This window comes from Bubalus bubalis, chromosome 4, assembly GCF_019923935.1.
Source record: "Bubalus bubalis isolate 160015118507 breed Murrah chromosome 4, NDDB_SH_1, whole genome shotgun sequence".
NCBI lineage: Eukaryota > Metazoa > Chordata > Mammalia > Artiodactyla > Bovidae > Bubalus > Bubalus bubalis.
In genome coordinates, this window is record NC_059160.1 from 69,048,636 (window position 1) to 69,065,281 (window position 16,646).

The 16,646-nt window shown below is 38.8% G+C and overlaps 1 protein-coding gene across 9 annotated transcripts in view; it reads right to left on the reverse strand.

Moving 5' to 3' along the window:
• The window catches only part of TAFA2 (TAFA chemokine like family member 2), a 586,563-nt gene extending 572,843 nt beyond the window's left edge, over window positions 1-13,720 (reverse strand). For 3 of the 9 annotated variants that reach the window (XM_045165422.1, XM_045165429.1, XM_045165428.1), the window contains exon 1: window positions 12,162-13,716. The gene's annotated coding sequence lies outside the window, so the exon portion shown is untranslated. Of the gene's footprint in view, window positions 1-11,106; window positions 11,344-12,161 lie in introns of all 9 variants that reach the window. The other 6 variants (XM_045165424.1, XM_045165421.1, XM_045165423.1 and 3 more) reach the window with 6 other exon arrangements.
• Between the last annotated feature and the right edge of the window lie 2,926 nt (window positions 13,721-16,646).

Below are 16,646 nucleotides of genomic sequence, written 5' to 3' on the forward strand. Positions count from 1 at the left end.
GAAATTAGGAATGTGGGCTTAGGAAATCATTTATAATAAACTACTAGTAGATATGCCCTTTGCCTTGGAGGGAGACATTATTTTTATTAATGCTGGACAGTAAGCAAATCTGCCCTGTGATTCAGAGGGAGACATTATTCCAGGACCATTCACTTTTTAAACACGCTTAAAAAGATATGACTCTGGGAGTTGGTGATGGACAGGGAGGCCTGGCGTGCTGCGATTCATGGGGTCGCAAAGAGTCGGACACGACTGAGCGACTGAACTGAACTGAAAAAGATATTACAGAACTATAGGATACCTAGTGTCTTGAGAGACACAGAAAATTTTCTCCCAACAGTTAGGCTTTGAATTAAAGCCAACTTCTTGGCACTCACTAGTTGTGATTTTTACCAGTCTCCATCAATTTCTTTACCTGAAATTGAGGATAGCAGTTATCCCAGTCTCATAGTGACTTTAGATATCAAATAAAATCACATGCATGAAAGTGTTTTATAACAATAAGCAACATGCAAATGTGGTTGTTACCTATGCCTCTGGAATACATTGTTTATTATGTAGATGAAAAATCTAGAATTTTAGAATAATAAAATTAAAGATCAATTAATAAAACACTTATTAAATGCCTGAGTATGTTCTAAGGTAGGCTTAGGTGGTACAAGGTAAAGAACAAAACATTTCCAGATCTCAAGAATTTCACAGTCTAGGAAGGACGCAGACAGAGCATGGTCTAAGATAACGTTCAGGGGACAGAACAGAAGCACAGAAGGGTGACCTACGGTCATCTTTGACTTACAAAGTTTAGAGGGATCTAAGTAATCATTAAATCCAATCATCTCATTTACATTGGAAAAACTGATGACAAAAATGTTCAGTAACTTTTTTTTAGGGTTGACTATCTAGAGGCAAGGTCAGAACTAGAATCCAGTCTTTTAGTTTGGTTGAAAAACAAAACAAAACACCTTCGTAGAAAGTTCCTATTCCGAGATAGAATTTTTACAAGATAAAGAGGGAAAAATTCATTTGGCACCATACATCTTTCTCTCCTCTGTAATTTTAGTTTGTTGCCATTTTGCCTCTTTGTTCCAAGAATTATAATGGATGTATTCTTTGTCTAACTTTTTCCTTCTCTCTAAGGTCATTTCCTCTTCTTCTTGTATAAAAATTCTAGCTAGAACAAACTTCCATTCTGACCTTTTTTCTTCCCTTTCATTCCATCTGGTCCCTATCTATTACCTTTTCCCCACTATATTCTGTAAAATGCTAACCCTGCCACCTTTTTAATCCCTGATTGCCAGCTATTCAGTCTGCTTCCTGCTTTCATTTTACTCCAATCTGCCATAGCATCCACTCCGTGAACTTAAAGCAAATTTCACAAAATACAAAGTGAAATATTAGCCACAAACCCTGAGTTTAAAGACTAGATGTAATCAGCTGCAAGGAAAGATACCAGACAAAGATGACTATAACTTAAATAGCCTTCCTAGAGATATAACAGAAACTTTGCTCCAAGGAAAAATTCACCAATATACATTAAGCTTGACTTTAATTCTACTTATTGATTTTTAAAATCTTTCAGTACTATACAGTACTTAAATTTTTCATTAACCTCATATTTGAGATTGAGTTGGGGAAGCAGCATAGATCTATCTTTTTCAATATGTTCCACAATGGCCCTAGTTCAATAGCCTTACATCTTAATTATAAAGTATGTTTTTGAACAATACCAAGAAAAATCAGATCTAGTCAGTGTAAAGCCTGTCCTTTGACTCAAATTAAAAAGTTCCAAAAATATGTTTTATATTTCAAAGAGTGAAGAAATTATGTCTAAGGGCTTTGAGCACCTTTGAAGCATATAGGGATGCTAATATATACAATTTAATGCAATCTTTTACAATGAAAACAACACAATCCAACTTTAAGTTTTTAATGAACTAAGTTGAATTTTTTGGTTTTTATGATACACATGAGTTTCCTTCATATTCAATTACAGTCAAAGAATTTTAATTTTGTGAAATCATCTATGGTGGCAAGCATTTAAAAGCTCTGTTTAACCCAGAAGAACTAAAATAAAATCAATACTTGAATGCATACTATCTGTACAAAATAGCATTTAAAATTAGAACACCAGTAATTTTCAATATCACTGAAACCAAGAACAATGATATCACAGTCAATAGTGTTTCTGAAGGCGAAAGAGTGAAGGAAATCTGGCTCATGATAAATTATGAAAATGGTAATTATGTGGATAAGAATAAATGGCTTTAAATTCCCTAATGAATGATGAGTCAAGTCACTGACAAGAGCAATCAAAATATATTCCATATGTGATTAACAACACTTAAATTTGACATTGACAAATATTATTTAATTTATACAACTGCAGAATCATAAGCACACATAGTCTCTAAACCTCCAGGTTACAATAAATTGTAGAAAGAATGGAATATCAGTCAGCATGCTCATTTTGTTTTTTGTCTTTGATGTTTTGACTAGAATGCATTTATTTTTTTAATGCCAATATACCTTTCAGGTTAGAGATGGAAATTCCAAGTCAAAATAAACCCTCTTTCTCTCACACACACAGCCACACTGAACACGATTAGAATAAATGACAGTTCATATAATACTTCCTCACACATTGAAGCAACATACAAAAAGACATTCTATCAACATGAACTATTGATCGTTTTCCTGTTAAATGTATTAAGTACCTGTTAGATGCCAGACACTGTGCTAAGCACCAGGAATTAATAGAAACATGTTTATGGTTCTGCCTCACAGAGCTTACAGTCTAACAGATTCAGTAAAATCAATTCACATCATTACTCAGCTATGAGCAAAGCTATTCAATGTAATAGAAACTTCTAAAGCACTTAAAAGAAATTGAGTAAGATTTAATAGCATTACTATTACAAACTATTTTAATCATTCAGCATGAAAGAAAACAAACTGCTTCCCTCTGACATGTCTAAATCTAATCTCAGATTGAAATTAACATACCAAGAAGAAAACCTGAAAATTTCCAGGACATTGATAAAACTGCCAACAGAATTTTTTTTGAACTGGGCTTGTAACATGAGATCTAGGTCATCTCTCAGTTGAATCGAGTTACACATTTGAGATACAACACCTCTGGCATTAGTAAAAGTGGTTTAGAAAAAAAATATTAATTATAAAAAAGTCAAATACCCTACATAATAAGTTATTATGCCTTCGATGTTAAAGAAATCACTTTTTTTTTTAAAGCTATTTAGGATTGATTAGCAGAGCAAAAAAGAAAAGGAGAGAGATTCACTTTATTGTAATTAGCCTCTAATTAAAATAAATTTAAATTTAAAAAAAAAGTCATAAGCACAATAAACACGAAGAGCATCTTTTTCCAACTCATTCTTCCCACATATTCCTAATAACTACTTAAATTGAACAAAAATCCAGACAAGGTGGCCAAAATTGTGACATTTAAACCTTAAAGAAAGAAGTTACTGTTGAAATTACAAAAATTATTTGAGGAGCTAAAACTGACTTGACTAAATCTGTGTTTAAGATAATGCCTTACTTATAAAATAAACATTTCTTCAAACTGTAGGAAACAAATGAAATTTTCATTAATATGTGAAGAAAAGGCAATTTCTGACATGTTTTGGGGGAAAATATGTTCTCTAAATAGAAGACTAGAAAACTAAGCATAACATTTATGAATTCTATGCGCAATTTAAAGAGCCTTTGAGACAAGTGTTTGAGGTCGGTGGCCAAGTTTAGGCTGCTTACTACAAGGAGAAGCCTGTCGGAGAAGTAATAGTAGGAGCCTTTCTGCTTGCATGGAGTGAAATTCAGGTGAGGAAACTCTCTAAAACCTTGCAACTCCAGTGCCAGCAGCATTAGCTCCACCCAGGAGCTTATCAGAAATGCAATATCTCCAGGCCCCACTGCAGAACCTGCATTTTAGCAAAATTTCCCCAGATGATTAGTGTATGTTTCCAACTTTAAGAAGCACTGATCTAAAGGAAATGCTTTACAGAACTATAGAGCTATTCCAGATATCTAGCATACACTTAAACTTCTGTATTCCCAGCACATTGCTTAAACCCTCCAAAGTACCACCAACATCAAGATGAGTTCAGCATCAACGGTACAATGAGTCAGTAAGAAGAAAACTAAAACCGGGGGTGAGATTGAACCACTCATCATGATCAGTCAGCTCTTCCAGCTAACCCTTTTGCTGTCAACCACCTTGGCTCTAGATGCAATTGGGGTTGGAGGATTGTGGCTACAGACGACAGAAGGGCAGGCATACACGTATCTCCCTCGCTAGCTGTCTTCACATATCCCTCTCAACAATGACACACTCATGGCCCTTGGCCTACATACAGCCTGCAGATATGTCTGTTGGCCCACCCAGTATTTCAAATTTGAATAGCATCATTTATAAATCTAAAACTTTCGCATTAAAAATTCTACATTTCTAAGTCCTCTTCTACAATTCAGAAAATCTAGCAACACCAGGCCTACATTCTAGCATGGCAACAAATGGAGCCAAGGTTCAGTTCTCCCATTCTGAATGTTGGCCAGAATCTCTACCATTCCCCACAGTCTCCCCAACACTGTAGCTGAGACTCAGTGTCTGTTGCCATTTGTCATCTTCCATTTGGCCAGCTTCATTGATTCACATTCCCAGCCAGACTCCTGTGCACATTTGAATTTGCAACCCCTTTAAGAGTCTCTAGGGAGCATCACGTCACTGATCAAGTCATTCAGCCTATCTGAATTTATTTCTTTCATGTACATAAAACAGGTAAAGGAGCCATTGTTTGTGTTACACTGGTTTAAAAATCCGTCTTTGACCTAGAATCAACCCACTTAACTACATATTACCTCACCTTAAATATATACTGTGATATTATTCTTCACAACTCATTCCAACTCAGATATTTTAACTATTTCTTTTTGAAACTATACTCCAGTTATAAACAAGAATAGTAAAAGCAGCTATAACACAAATACATTGTTGAACCATTCCTCCAGATTCATTTCAAAATGTCAAGTATTATACTAAAATGGTAAACTCTGTAGCTTTGTTTACTGAAATACCCCCAAGCACCTAATGAGTATTCAAGACATTGAATAGATCTATGGACTTTCCCAAGGAGTATAAATTGTCAAAAGTTCACATGCAGATTTTTGAATGAAGGTGTTTAATTATCAACAGGTATATGAAGATTATCCATTTGTTTACCTAGTTCTGTTTGGGTTAATCAACCAAATCATTTTCTTTCGGTGACTCTGAAAACCAGCAGTAGAGAAGAGACATGTAACTCCAACAAACCAAAGACTCAAGGCCTGTTACAACTTGTTCCACAACAAAAAAGCATCATGCAAATTAGGAAAAATGGATAAACAGAATAAGAGTTAGTCTGATTCGATTTTGTGTCCCTTCATCTATAGTCTTTAGTTGTCATTATAATCATTAACATCATCACCATCCCAATCATATAAAACTGAACTTTGACAAACTGCTTACTGAAAAGCATTTCTGGAACATTTACTGGTGTTCCAGGAACTTTCTGTGCTAGCCATCTCTTGACTTTCTAAATAAAGGCATGTACTGCAACATTATTATACTTCCCACACCATGAAGCTTAATAGGTCAGGACACAGCAAAAAAATACATTTTTAATTATCTTGAAAACTTAAATGAAGAAAATATATTGCTGAGAAACTGAGGCACAGAGAAGTAAAGTGATTTTCTTGTGGTTATGTGGTTATTTATTGGTAGAGCTACAAAAGAATTCCCAGAGCTTTCACCACGGTACCACACAGGTTTTATAAAAATCATTGATATTTGGCAAAACTAATACAATTTTGTAAAGTTTAAAAATAAAATAAAATTAAAAAAATAAAATAAAATTTATTTGCTAACCAAAATGCAAGCCAATGAATTTTAACCCTTCAACAAATAATGTGATGAGCAAATATATCTTCAAATAGCAAAGTCTAAATTTTGACCCAGTTCTGGTGTATTTATACACACACCAACAATCAATCTAAAAGAAGTTTGCAACAAATGCTAAATATGCTTCTTAGCAGGAAACTACTGTGATATAACATTTCAGGACCTAAAGCTAGAGGAAAAAAAAAAAAAAATAGGCTAGAATTTTCCTTGAACTTAAAGCTGCCTAAAATGGGGCCTCTGTTTCCAGAGTCTGAGATGTCAATACCCTTGGCCTTTGAATTGCCTGCCCAAAAGGTAGATCATCTACCTCCTTTCTCCTTATATGCCATGAAAGAAAACTAAAGTTAGAACTGTTTCACTCAATTCAAGCCAACTTTCTGAAGAAAATACAAACCAAAGCAGGACCAGGTCACTGCTGCTGATATGTCTGTCGGCCATTCTAAGGAAGAATTTACTGAACTCTTCAGCACCAACAAATTTGAGTATGCCATCCATCATACCCCTACGAAAAGGTAAAACTAAACTAAGAAGGAAATAGTAACAATAATTAGGTTTTCTACCTTAAATAATTTGGAACTGTCATAAACTAATATAAATTAAAAGTATATGTTGCTTTCCTCAAATGATCTGAATTGACCACTTCTGAATTCTTGACTGATCTGAGCAGTCCCAAACTGGCTTTATCAATGCACAAAGCTCTATTATTTGAGTAGACGTAGGTTCTAGGGATTTAAAGGGCTTGTTATCTTGAAGAACATATTCTAACAGTCTCAGTGTTCTATTACTAGACTGAGATTTTGTTATTACTATTCCTATGACCACATAACCCTTTTGTAGTTGCCTGTCTTTGCTTACTCCAATCTATAAAGTCAAAAAACATGAAGCCAGGATAATGCCGACTAGGACAAATAACACACCTTACTTTTCTCATCTAGATGGCCTTTATCGTAACAGCGCAGGAAAGGACAAGCATATGTTTTCTCCAATATTTAAGTACAATTCTTTTGCGGATCTCCAAGAAGAATGTTGAGAGTGAAAACTCAGTCAGAGCCAAATAAAACCAAAGCACAGTTTTTACACAAAAATAATTTTCAATGATCAGTTTTTTGCACCAGAAATAATCTGTCTTCTCATAGCCCAGGTGATTCTCCTCAAAAATTTTAACTTTAAAGCACGTATAGGCTTTTCAAAAAATCTTCTGTCACAGTGCCTACCATGGATATCTTCATGAATTCACTTATAAAGAGCTGTATAATCTGCTAGCTCCATAATCTGTTCTGTATTATTAAACTCAACAGAAAGCTCCATATGCAGCAACAGGAGGCCATAGGCAATTAACACTGCAAATGGTAAGGCTTAGAATCTTTGCATGACCTTTAAAGGTCAACACAGTTGCCCATTCACATGCATGCAATTATACAGTGACTAGTTCATAGCAGGGAAAAAACTCAAAAATATTTAGTAAAACAAACCTTGCATTCATCAAAAGCTACTTTGCACTCTCCAGGCTTTATATGAAGACTTAGCTTTATGTAGCTCAAGAAGATAAAAGAGCAAAGGAGACTTGTTGGGCTGATTGTCCCCATTTTGTCAAAGTACTAAATTCAGCCTACCACTATAATTGCTAAGAAGGCAGCATTATCACATTATCCAATCTCTCTATATATAAAAAGTTTCCAAAATCTACTGTGTAAAAGGAGAACTATAAATATAAATGTAATTGAATAAGTATGTTTTGGCTATTGCTAGGGGAAAGGGAAATGTAACTTCTCTAACTGTCCATTCAGGGTAAATCATAAAATAATTACAGGTGCTATGGAGTAATTTAGGAGACTAAAGGAAGTGATTAAAAGGACTTTATCAAATAAAAGAATATAAGCTCTGATTCCCTAGTTATATTATATATCCCATATGGATAATTGTGAATAAAATGGAATACTTTCCTCATAGCTTATATATTCATGTCTTATATAAAGCCCAAGTAATCTGAAAGTCTTCTGTTTTTTAAATGTTAATAAAAATCAACTGCATAAAGTTTTCACTAATTCCAATCACTAAGTGGCCTACACTTATAGTCTAGGGTAAAACGCAACACATACATGTAGTACACACATTGGAAGTAGGTGGGTTCAGGAAATTTAACAAACTTGGAGTGTAATATCAATATGTTTCTGGAAATTTTATAGATACCATTTGAAACCAGAATAGCATTCTCTCATGTAATGCACAGTTTGTGTTTGGACTGCAGAGGTACATATTCAATAAAGAGAATATAGATATATTCACTGTTTAAAATGTGTTGAGATTGCCAGTCATGGTGTCAATAAACACATTCCAAAAAGCCCTTACATAGAGGACAAAACTGATTTTTTTTGCATTTGTAGCCTAATGAATAAAAATATCTCCAAAAGAGAGAACTGAAGAGAAAAAATACTGCCTGCAACAGTGCCTCAAAGATTCAAGCTCAATTATAAGCAACCTCGTTAAATGACAGCTGCGGTTGCACTGGAGGTCAAATCATGTAAAAGAGTGAAATACTAGGTGCCTTTAAAATGTAGACCTTTTTTTAAAGGCCTTCTCTCCCCTTCAGTACACGGGTCCCATTAAATGCAGATGTGTGTATGCATGTACATACATAAACATATAGAAGTCGAGATTAGAGTCATATCGCCAGAAAAAAGTATTTAAATACCGTTTTTCTTCACATTCCAATTACGTCTAACCATTCCTCTTAAAATTTCTGTCAAGAATGAGAAGACAAAAACTGTTGGCTGCATTTCATTGACAAGGGCACTGACTCATTGTGCCAAATGAACAGAATCAGACTCTCTAAAAATTACCAGTGGTCAATGACAACTTAAAAACCAAAACCAACTCCTAGGCTGCTGTTGGCTGGGCCTGACTTTCCCTCTCCCTTATTTCAGACTGCATTCTAAACCTCAAGTAAGACTGTTCTCTAAAAAGACTCATTGTGAGAATACATTCCTCTTTCAGTGGTACAGTTCCATGTGCTCCAAGTAGTTCAAAATAAATCAAAGAATTTTCAAACAAAATGGCAAATTCACCATATTACCTGGCATTAAAATCAATGGTTCATAAACAATATATATTTCATGAAATACTGTGCAGGTATGTGGACCAGATATGAGATTGATGCTGCTGGTTTGGCCTTCATATCTAGAAACAGTCTGTGTTAATGCGTTTCTTTCTCTTTGTTTTGATGGAGCCCTACAAATAACAGGTTGATGAACTGCATATGTAAATGTCAGGTATAGATCAAAGGGGACTACATTAGATGCTTATTTTACTTCAACTTATGGTTTTTCACCTAGAAAACAAAACTGCATTGCACATTAAGTTCCTTATTTTTACTTGAATCTTCAACGAACAAAACAGTCGCAGAATAATGTGACTTAATGAGGCATCCCTAATAAAATACTGGAGAAGTAAAAGCAGGGGCACTGAACTGTTTGTACTCTGGTTGTTTCATCGTCTCAAATATATTAGAAATAAACTGATGACACTTTAGAACATTCTTAGTTTGGGACATGCATCAGTTTGCTACCACAGCCGAACTTAGGCAGAATCTGACAGTACCTTTTATCAGAGCTCATGATTCAAAAAAAAAAAAAAAAAAAGCCTGGAAAATGCTAGAGAAGCACATATTAGCCTATCTCTATAGGATAATCCATAACTTGCAATCAGTGATAAATCAACCCTAAAATGCACTTTCAACATTTCAATACTCAAGAACACTTGGTAAAAGAATCAAAATTAAAATACTATATTGAAGATACAGAATCCGGGATAACTAAAACTTCGATACTATACAAAAATAACTTCCATAAAACCTATCACCCCCTAAGTTTCATCACTTCATAAATTTTTAAAAAGGAAAAGTGGCCATGTCTAAAAACAGATCTTTTTACAGCTGTGTTATGACATTTTATAACTTGGTGTTTAGTAAATACTATAATGCAGTCTTCAAGAAATATGTACCTTTCTTGACATAGATCCATGGGATCTCAATGAATCTTCACTCTCCAATCTGTCACTTAAAATAGCTAATACTTTGCAGCTTCAAAATCACATTAGCTCAGTAACCTTAGGTTCCTTTTTAGCACAACTTGTAGCGCTATAGGTGTTTGCTTTTATGCCAAGTTTTTTGGTTCTTCCTTAAGAGACGTACATCATAGCACTATGTATAAATATGTAAGTTCAAGCACCCTAAACTATAAAACTATGTTAAAGGCAAGAATCAAGATTCCAGTCTCAAAAAAAAAAAGAAAACCTAACTTGAAAAAAGCAACATACTGTGTTCTGCCTCTTAAAAGTATCTAAGAAGTCAGTTGGCAGTGTAACACTGTTCTCATAGTATTATATCTATAAATAATGTAACCCAATTTTTTTCACTGGAAGTTAAGAAAATGAAAATAAAATAAACTCCAGTGTGGTTAGTAATGGCCTTTCAATGGCTACTGAAGACTTTAAAAATTAGGATTCTACAAAGGTCAATATGCAAACAACTGACCCAGGAGGTGATCCAAAACAGGACAAAGTAGGGAGAGAGAAGATTAAATGTGTCCAGTCATTTTTAATAATCTTAGGTGTGAGATTTGAAACTGTAAAAGATTCACCAGTCTGAGAGTACATGTGCAAACATGGGAAGGCTGGAATAAATACAAACAATCTTAATGCCTGGTTTTTAAAGGGTTTAGAAGTGCTTTCAGTCTCCTCTGCTAGTTATTGCCATTTAGCACTTTACACAGAAATCTTAAATTAATTACTCATTTGTCTTAACTTACACTGCCTAATAGATCAGTTTTAAAGTGTTAATTGATAACAGTCTGAATGCTGATGTCTCAAACAATCTAGCTGGGGAAGACAGGAATCAGATAATTATCATGCAGTCAATAGTCATTAAAATTCATCCTGTCATGAGTAAAAGACCCTTATACACTGGCTGCTTTGGGGTTATTTTTCAGAGCAAAGGTTGCATACAGGTTTGGCTTTGTTTTTTCAAGAACAGAGCTTGCAAAATTCAAGACGGTATTTAACACTCTCAAAAAGATTATTTTCTGTCTTATGGCCACAAGCCCAACTCACCCAGCACCAGGTGAAGAGAGGCTAGCTAGTTACTGTAGTGACCACACCTGTGATTCCACATGCTCCAGCCAATTGTTTAACATTTGCTCAGGAAGCGGAGTACTGACCCACTGACTCGGGAAGCTTCGCATCTACTCAGGGCTCTCGAGCACCGACAGTTCGTCCTCTTTATGTGGAGACTGGATAGCTCAGCCTGCAGTTCTAGGGGAAAGAGGGCGATGGACCTCAAACTTTCCTTTGCAAAGGCAGTTTCTGGAAATAACACGTTCCCCACTGACAGTGGCCTAAAAGAAAACACTTCTTGGTGGAATCTGGCCTTCTGGAATAGAAGAGGGAAGGGCCAGGCAAGCAGTGGGTCAGAAAAACCGTGTAGTATTAGCAAGATTGTGGGGACATCCACCCGGAAACAAATGAAAAAGCGTTAGTTTCTCGAAGCTGTGTTTTGTTTTGTTTTCTGAATGCTATTCCTAAAATGATCCTTGTCCTAAACCTCTCCCGTAGTATCCTTTACTAGATCTTTATCTCAGTAGTAAAGCGTCTGCTACCAAATCTAAGTAAAGCCTTTACGGAGACACGGCGCCAGAACTTATCCAGATGATTCTTTATGAAAACAGTCAGAGGTGGAGAAAGCAATCGCCTCATTGAAACACCCACCTTCTGCAGACAGGCCCGAGAAATAATCAGAAGTAGACAGAAAGTGGGGATTTCAGAAAGACGACCTGAAACGCTATTGATGTCAGGGTCCCTTATACACGACCCCCAGCTTCTTATTAGGAGTCCAAAATGATTACCAACCGAGATTGGTTAGGTAGAGGGATAGAATTAACACCCACTTCAGTCCTCGGCCGGGTGGCTCTCTGTGTTAGGAGAAATGGGGCAGAGAAGAGAGAGAAAAGAGGAAGGGCAAGGCTCTCGGAACCTCCTTCGCTTGCTCTGACCCCCTCGGCGTTCCTCTACTCCCGCCCCTACCCGGGCCTCCCAATTAGCATCTGCTATCACCCCCTAGCTGTCCCCCGGCGAGCTCCCTACAGCCCCCGACCCCCAGGTCCTCCGGCTGCCGCGCGAGTCCCCAGCGCCGGCGGGAGGCGCGGCCGGCACCTACCTGCAGCCCGGCTTCCTGGTGGCGGCAACACCTAGCGATGCTCCTGCAGCTTCCGCGGACCCGCGCCAGCCTTATCGCTCTCGCATCGCTTCCAAGATGCCAATCCGCCGTTACCGTTCTGGGGCATAGGGAACCGAAGTCTGGAGGTGTGTGCTAGTGGAGGGCGTGTGAGTGTGGCCCCGAGCGTGCGTGTGTGTATGTGTGCGCGCGCGCGTGTGTTTCCTCCTCCGATAGCAAAGAGGGTTCAGGAATCTCTTGACATCCAAACTGGAATCCCCTTAAAGTGGATGGAAGGTGACGTGCGGGAGCCTCGTCTCTTTCCTCCTCTCGTTGTTCACGAGTCAAAGTAATCAAAAGATTTGTGGGCTAGGGGAGAAGCCAAAGTCCTCAGCCCTCGACAGCGCCCGCGGTCGCCCGCTGTCCTCGCCGGATGCGCGCGGTGCGCTCAGCTCCTCACACTGCGAGAATCAAGGCGGTCTCGCAGCAATCGCCGCTCTTATCCATCTCTGATTTGTTTGCTTTTAAAACGCCGAGTAACGACTTTTCCTCCCGCTGCACGTCGTCTCACACAGATACACACGCACACATCCTCAGTTCACTCTCTCCCGCCCTCCCTTTTGCTCTCTGGGGAAAGGCAATTGGATGGAACAGTTCACCTTCAGGAAAGCAGCCTCCGCCGCGTACTTCTCCAGTTCCCTGGCTCTCAGGTCCTGGGTCTCCGACGTGCGAGAGTGGCAGGGGAGGTTCGGGATAGGACGGAGAAGAGGCGCCGAGCTCGCTGTCCTCCGCCCTCAAGACGCTGGAGTTGCTCAGTGCAGGCAGGCGCTTGTGTTCCGGCTTTTAGCAGATAGGTCTCAGCTGATGCCGGTTCCGAGACTTGGCGCCAAGTCCACTTAACAGCAACTCATAGCCAGCTGCAGCCCCTCAATCCCGCCTCGAAGTGCTGCGGGCAGAGCCCCACGCAGCCCAGCCGCTGCTCCTCTATGCATCATGGGCTGGATGGAGGGGAAATCGCCGCTGTCCCCCGTCCCCAGTACGCTGGCACCGTCACCACCGAGAAGGTGCGAGCTCCAACATCGAACACCAGCCAGCAGGTGCTGTCTTTGTCAATTCGCTAAAGAACGGGAGAGAGATGAGGCGGGGGAGAACGCGGAGAAAACAAATCAGATCCCCAGAATAAAAAGAAGCGGTTTAGTAACCGAAGCCTCCTCTCCGCCTCGCACCCTAGGTGCTGCACTGTCAAAAACACGCTAGTGGGTACCTTTTAGAAAGTCACCGTAGAGGACAGAATCCCCTGTTCCACCCAGACCCCTTATTCCACCCAGCCTGGAAGTCCAGGGAGTTCGGAATGACTGGCTTCCCTGTGTGGTGCAAGGAGAACGCAGGGAGAAAACAGGTGCCAACACTCCAGGTTGAGTTAAGCTAGAAAATACGAGGGCAGGACTAGGCGGTGTCGCCTCCCTCGATCTCTCTTCCCAATAGCCACCTCTGTTCAGCAGCCGCACCTGCTTCTGAGAGCAAACTGCGGTCTTGTAGAAAAAGAGGCAATAAAAGATGAGAGGCAGCAATTGGTATAAAAGCTGGACTATGTCTCCCTCTAGAGGGAGATCCGGGTTAGTACGCTTTACAGGCTGTAACTGAGACTTCAACTTTTCCCCAAAAGAAGAGTATCTGGCTTCAGAGAGCTTTTTTCGTTTTACAAATTCCAACCTTTAATTTATTTATAGACAGGATTTGTACCGAAGGCCTAGATAAGCAGTGTCTTTGATAAAGGAACCTTACAGTCTTTACAGAAATTTAATAGCAAAATGCTGAAAGGTCATGTCCTTACAGGTTTGGTCAATTTGAGTGCTGACTTAAACAGTAGGCATAAGGGCTCAAATGAAGAGTCTTCTAAGGTTCAATTCGATTAAGTTTGGCCATGAGTAAAACTTTAATCTAGTGACTAGAGGATTATGCAAAAATGAATAAGTATGAATAATGAATTTGGAACAAGAAAATCTAAAACAAAGAAATGATCTTGATGGATCCAGGAAATCTTACAAACCCCTTATATCTAGCGATAACTCACAGATCTTGCTTTGGAGCCAATATCCATACCTTATTTAACTAGTCATTGTCAAGGTGACTAAATTCCTTCCAGCTCTGAAGTTTTGTGCTTTTATAGTTCTAATACACTAAAACCATTGACAGGCTGTCACATACTTCTTTCATTAGTTATAAATATAAGTAATACTGGTTTACCACATTTACAAAGAAATGTGGAACATAGTTTCACTTTTTAGCCATCTTAAATTGTACTAGGCTGGGGTGATTGTTTTGGAGAAGACTCTTGAGAGTCCCTTGGACTGCCAGGAGATCCAACCAGTCCACTCTGAAGCAGATCAGCCCTGGGATTTCTTTGGAAGGAATGATGCTAAAGCTGAAACTCCAGTACTTTGGCCACCTCATGCGAAGAGTTGACTCATTGGAAAAGACTCTGATGCTGGGAGGGATTGGGGGCAGGAGGAGAAGCGGACGACAGAGGATGAGATGGCTGGATGGCATCACTGACTCGATGGACGTGAGTCTGAGTGAACTCCGGGAGTTGGTGATGGACAGGGAGGCCTGGTGTGCTGCGATTCATGGGGTCGCAAAGAGTCAGACACGACTGAGCGACTAAACTGAACTGAATTACCAAAGCAAAACTTGGGTCCCCTCACCCTTGGACAGTAAAGCCAGTCTACTGACGCTTGGTTGTAGTAAGGGAAAATGCAATGATTATTGTAGACATCAGACAGGAGTTCTGGGTTTTTTGAGCAACAGCACTGGCAGTCCTTGTCTGGTGCCTACAGTAAACATTGCTCTTTCCTTCACCACAACCCAGAGAGAGTAGATTGGCTTTACTAAACCAGAGGGAGGGGACACAAGTTTGATTCAATAAGATAGTGTCACAGATGTTACAATATTTTGTTACTTTGGTCAAGTTAAAGCTAGGGCCCATCTGTAACATTAATATTTAGATTTTGTGAACTATTTGAAAGTTTTAATTCAATTTATTTCTGTATGATACATGAAACTAGTGTATATAACAAAAAAGAAGCAGACCCACAGATACAGAGAACAAACAAGTGGTTATCAGTAAGGGGAGGAGAGCGGCCATACAGGGCTGAGGGAAAGGGAGATACAAATTATTGGGTCTAAAGTAGGCTCAAGGATGTGTTGTACAACACCAAGGCTGCACCCAATGCACATGTTCGCTCATGGCCAGCTCTTTGTGACTCCATGGGCTGTGGCCCACCAGGCGCCTCTGCCCATGGGATTCTCTAGGCAAGAATTCTGGAGTGGGTTGCCATTCCCTTCTCCAGGGGATCTTTCCAAGACAAGGTTCGAACCCATGTCTCTTACGTCTCCTGCATTGGCATGCAGGTTCTTTACCTCTAGCACCACCTGGGAAACCATAAGAATATAGGCAATAGTTTGTAATAACTGTAAGTGAAAAGTAACCTTTAAAAAATGTATAAAAATTTAAAGTAAATAGTAAAAATAAGCAGGAAAACAAAAATTCCATTTAAAAATTATTTTTAAATGTATTTAAGTTTTTATTAAATTTCTTTCCATTCACTCTGAATTTTTGGAGTAGTTCTATTTTAATGTGATAATTAATTTAGTTTGGGGTTAAAGAAAGAAAAGAATTTATTTTAAAAAATAGCTTAGACTAATTGAAGTCATTTAAAACAAGGAGTGAATGTTTTTAAAGCCAAATTCAGCTTTCTAATTGCGGTTTCCTGGACACTTTGGGTGATATACAGTGATATACAGTGAGTTTACTGTCCACTCTACAGCATTGCTTACAGATTTTTCTATGATGCTGTGCTGTAAAATACTGTCATATTTGCTATTTCCTGGTACAGTGTAGTTTTTACCCTTTCATTTGAATAATAGCATGACACATGTGCGTGTGTGCTCAGTCATGTACGACTCTTTGTAATCCCATGGACTGTAGCCTGCCAGGCTCCTCTGTCCACGAAATTTTCCAGGCAAGAATACTGGAGTGGACTGCCATTTCCTCCTCCAGGTGATCTTCCCTACCCAGGGTTGGAACCCATGTCTTCTGTGTCTCATTCTTTACCACTGTGCCACCTGGGAAGTCCTCATGGCACACGCATATGCACACATGTGCACGCATGCGTACACACACACAAGCCAAAACTAAATAATGTAGTTTTATTCTTTTAGCTAATTGTACTAGAGTAGATTTGAATCAAATACATGTCAATCATTTGAGGTACCCTCACCTGGTCTCTTTCAAAAGATTCATATCATATGGTCAAAGATTTTTATTTTGTTCCTCTTGCCTAGCAACTTTCCCCAGGAAGCAAGGTTAACATTTGAAGACACTTGACACTACTGTTTCACTGCCAATCCTACAGTAATTCTCAGTCAGCTATGTTAAGTAGTAGCATGGAATCCAGGCAGGAATGACTGGGAACCTGGGCTCTGTGC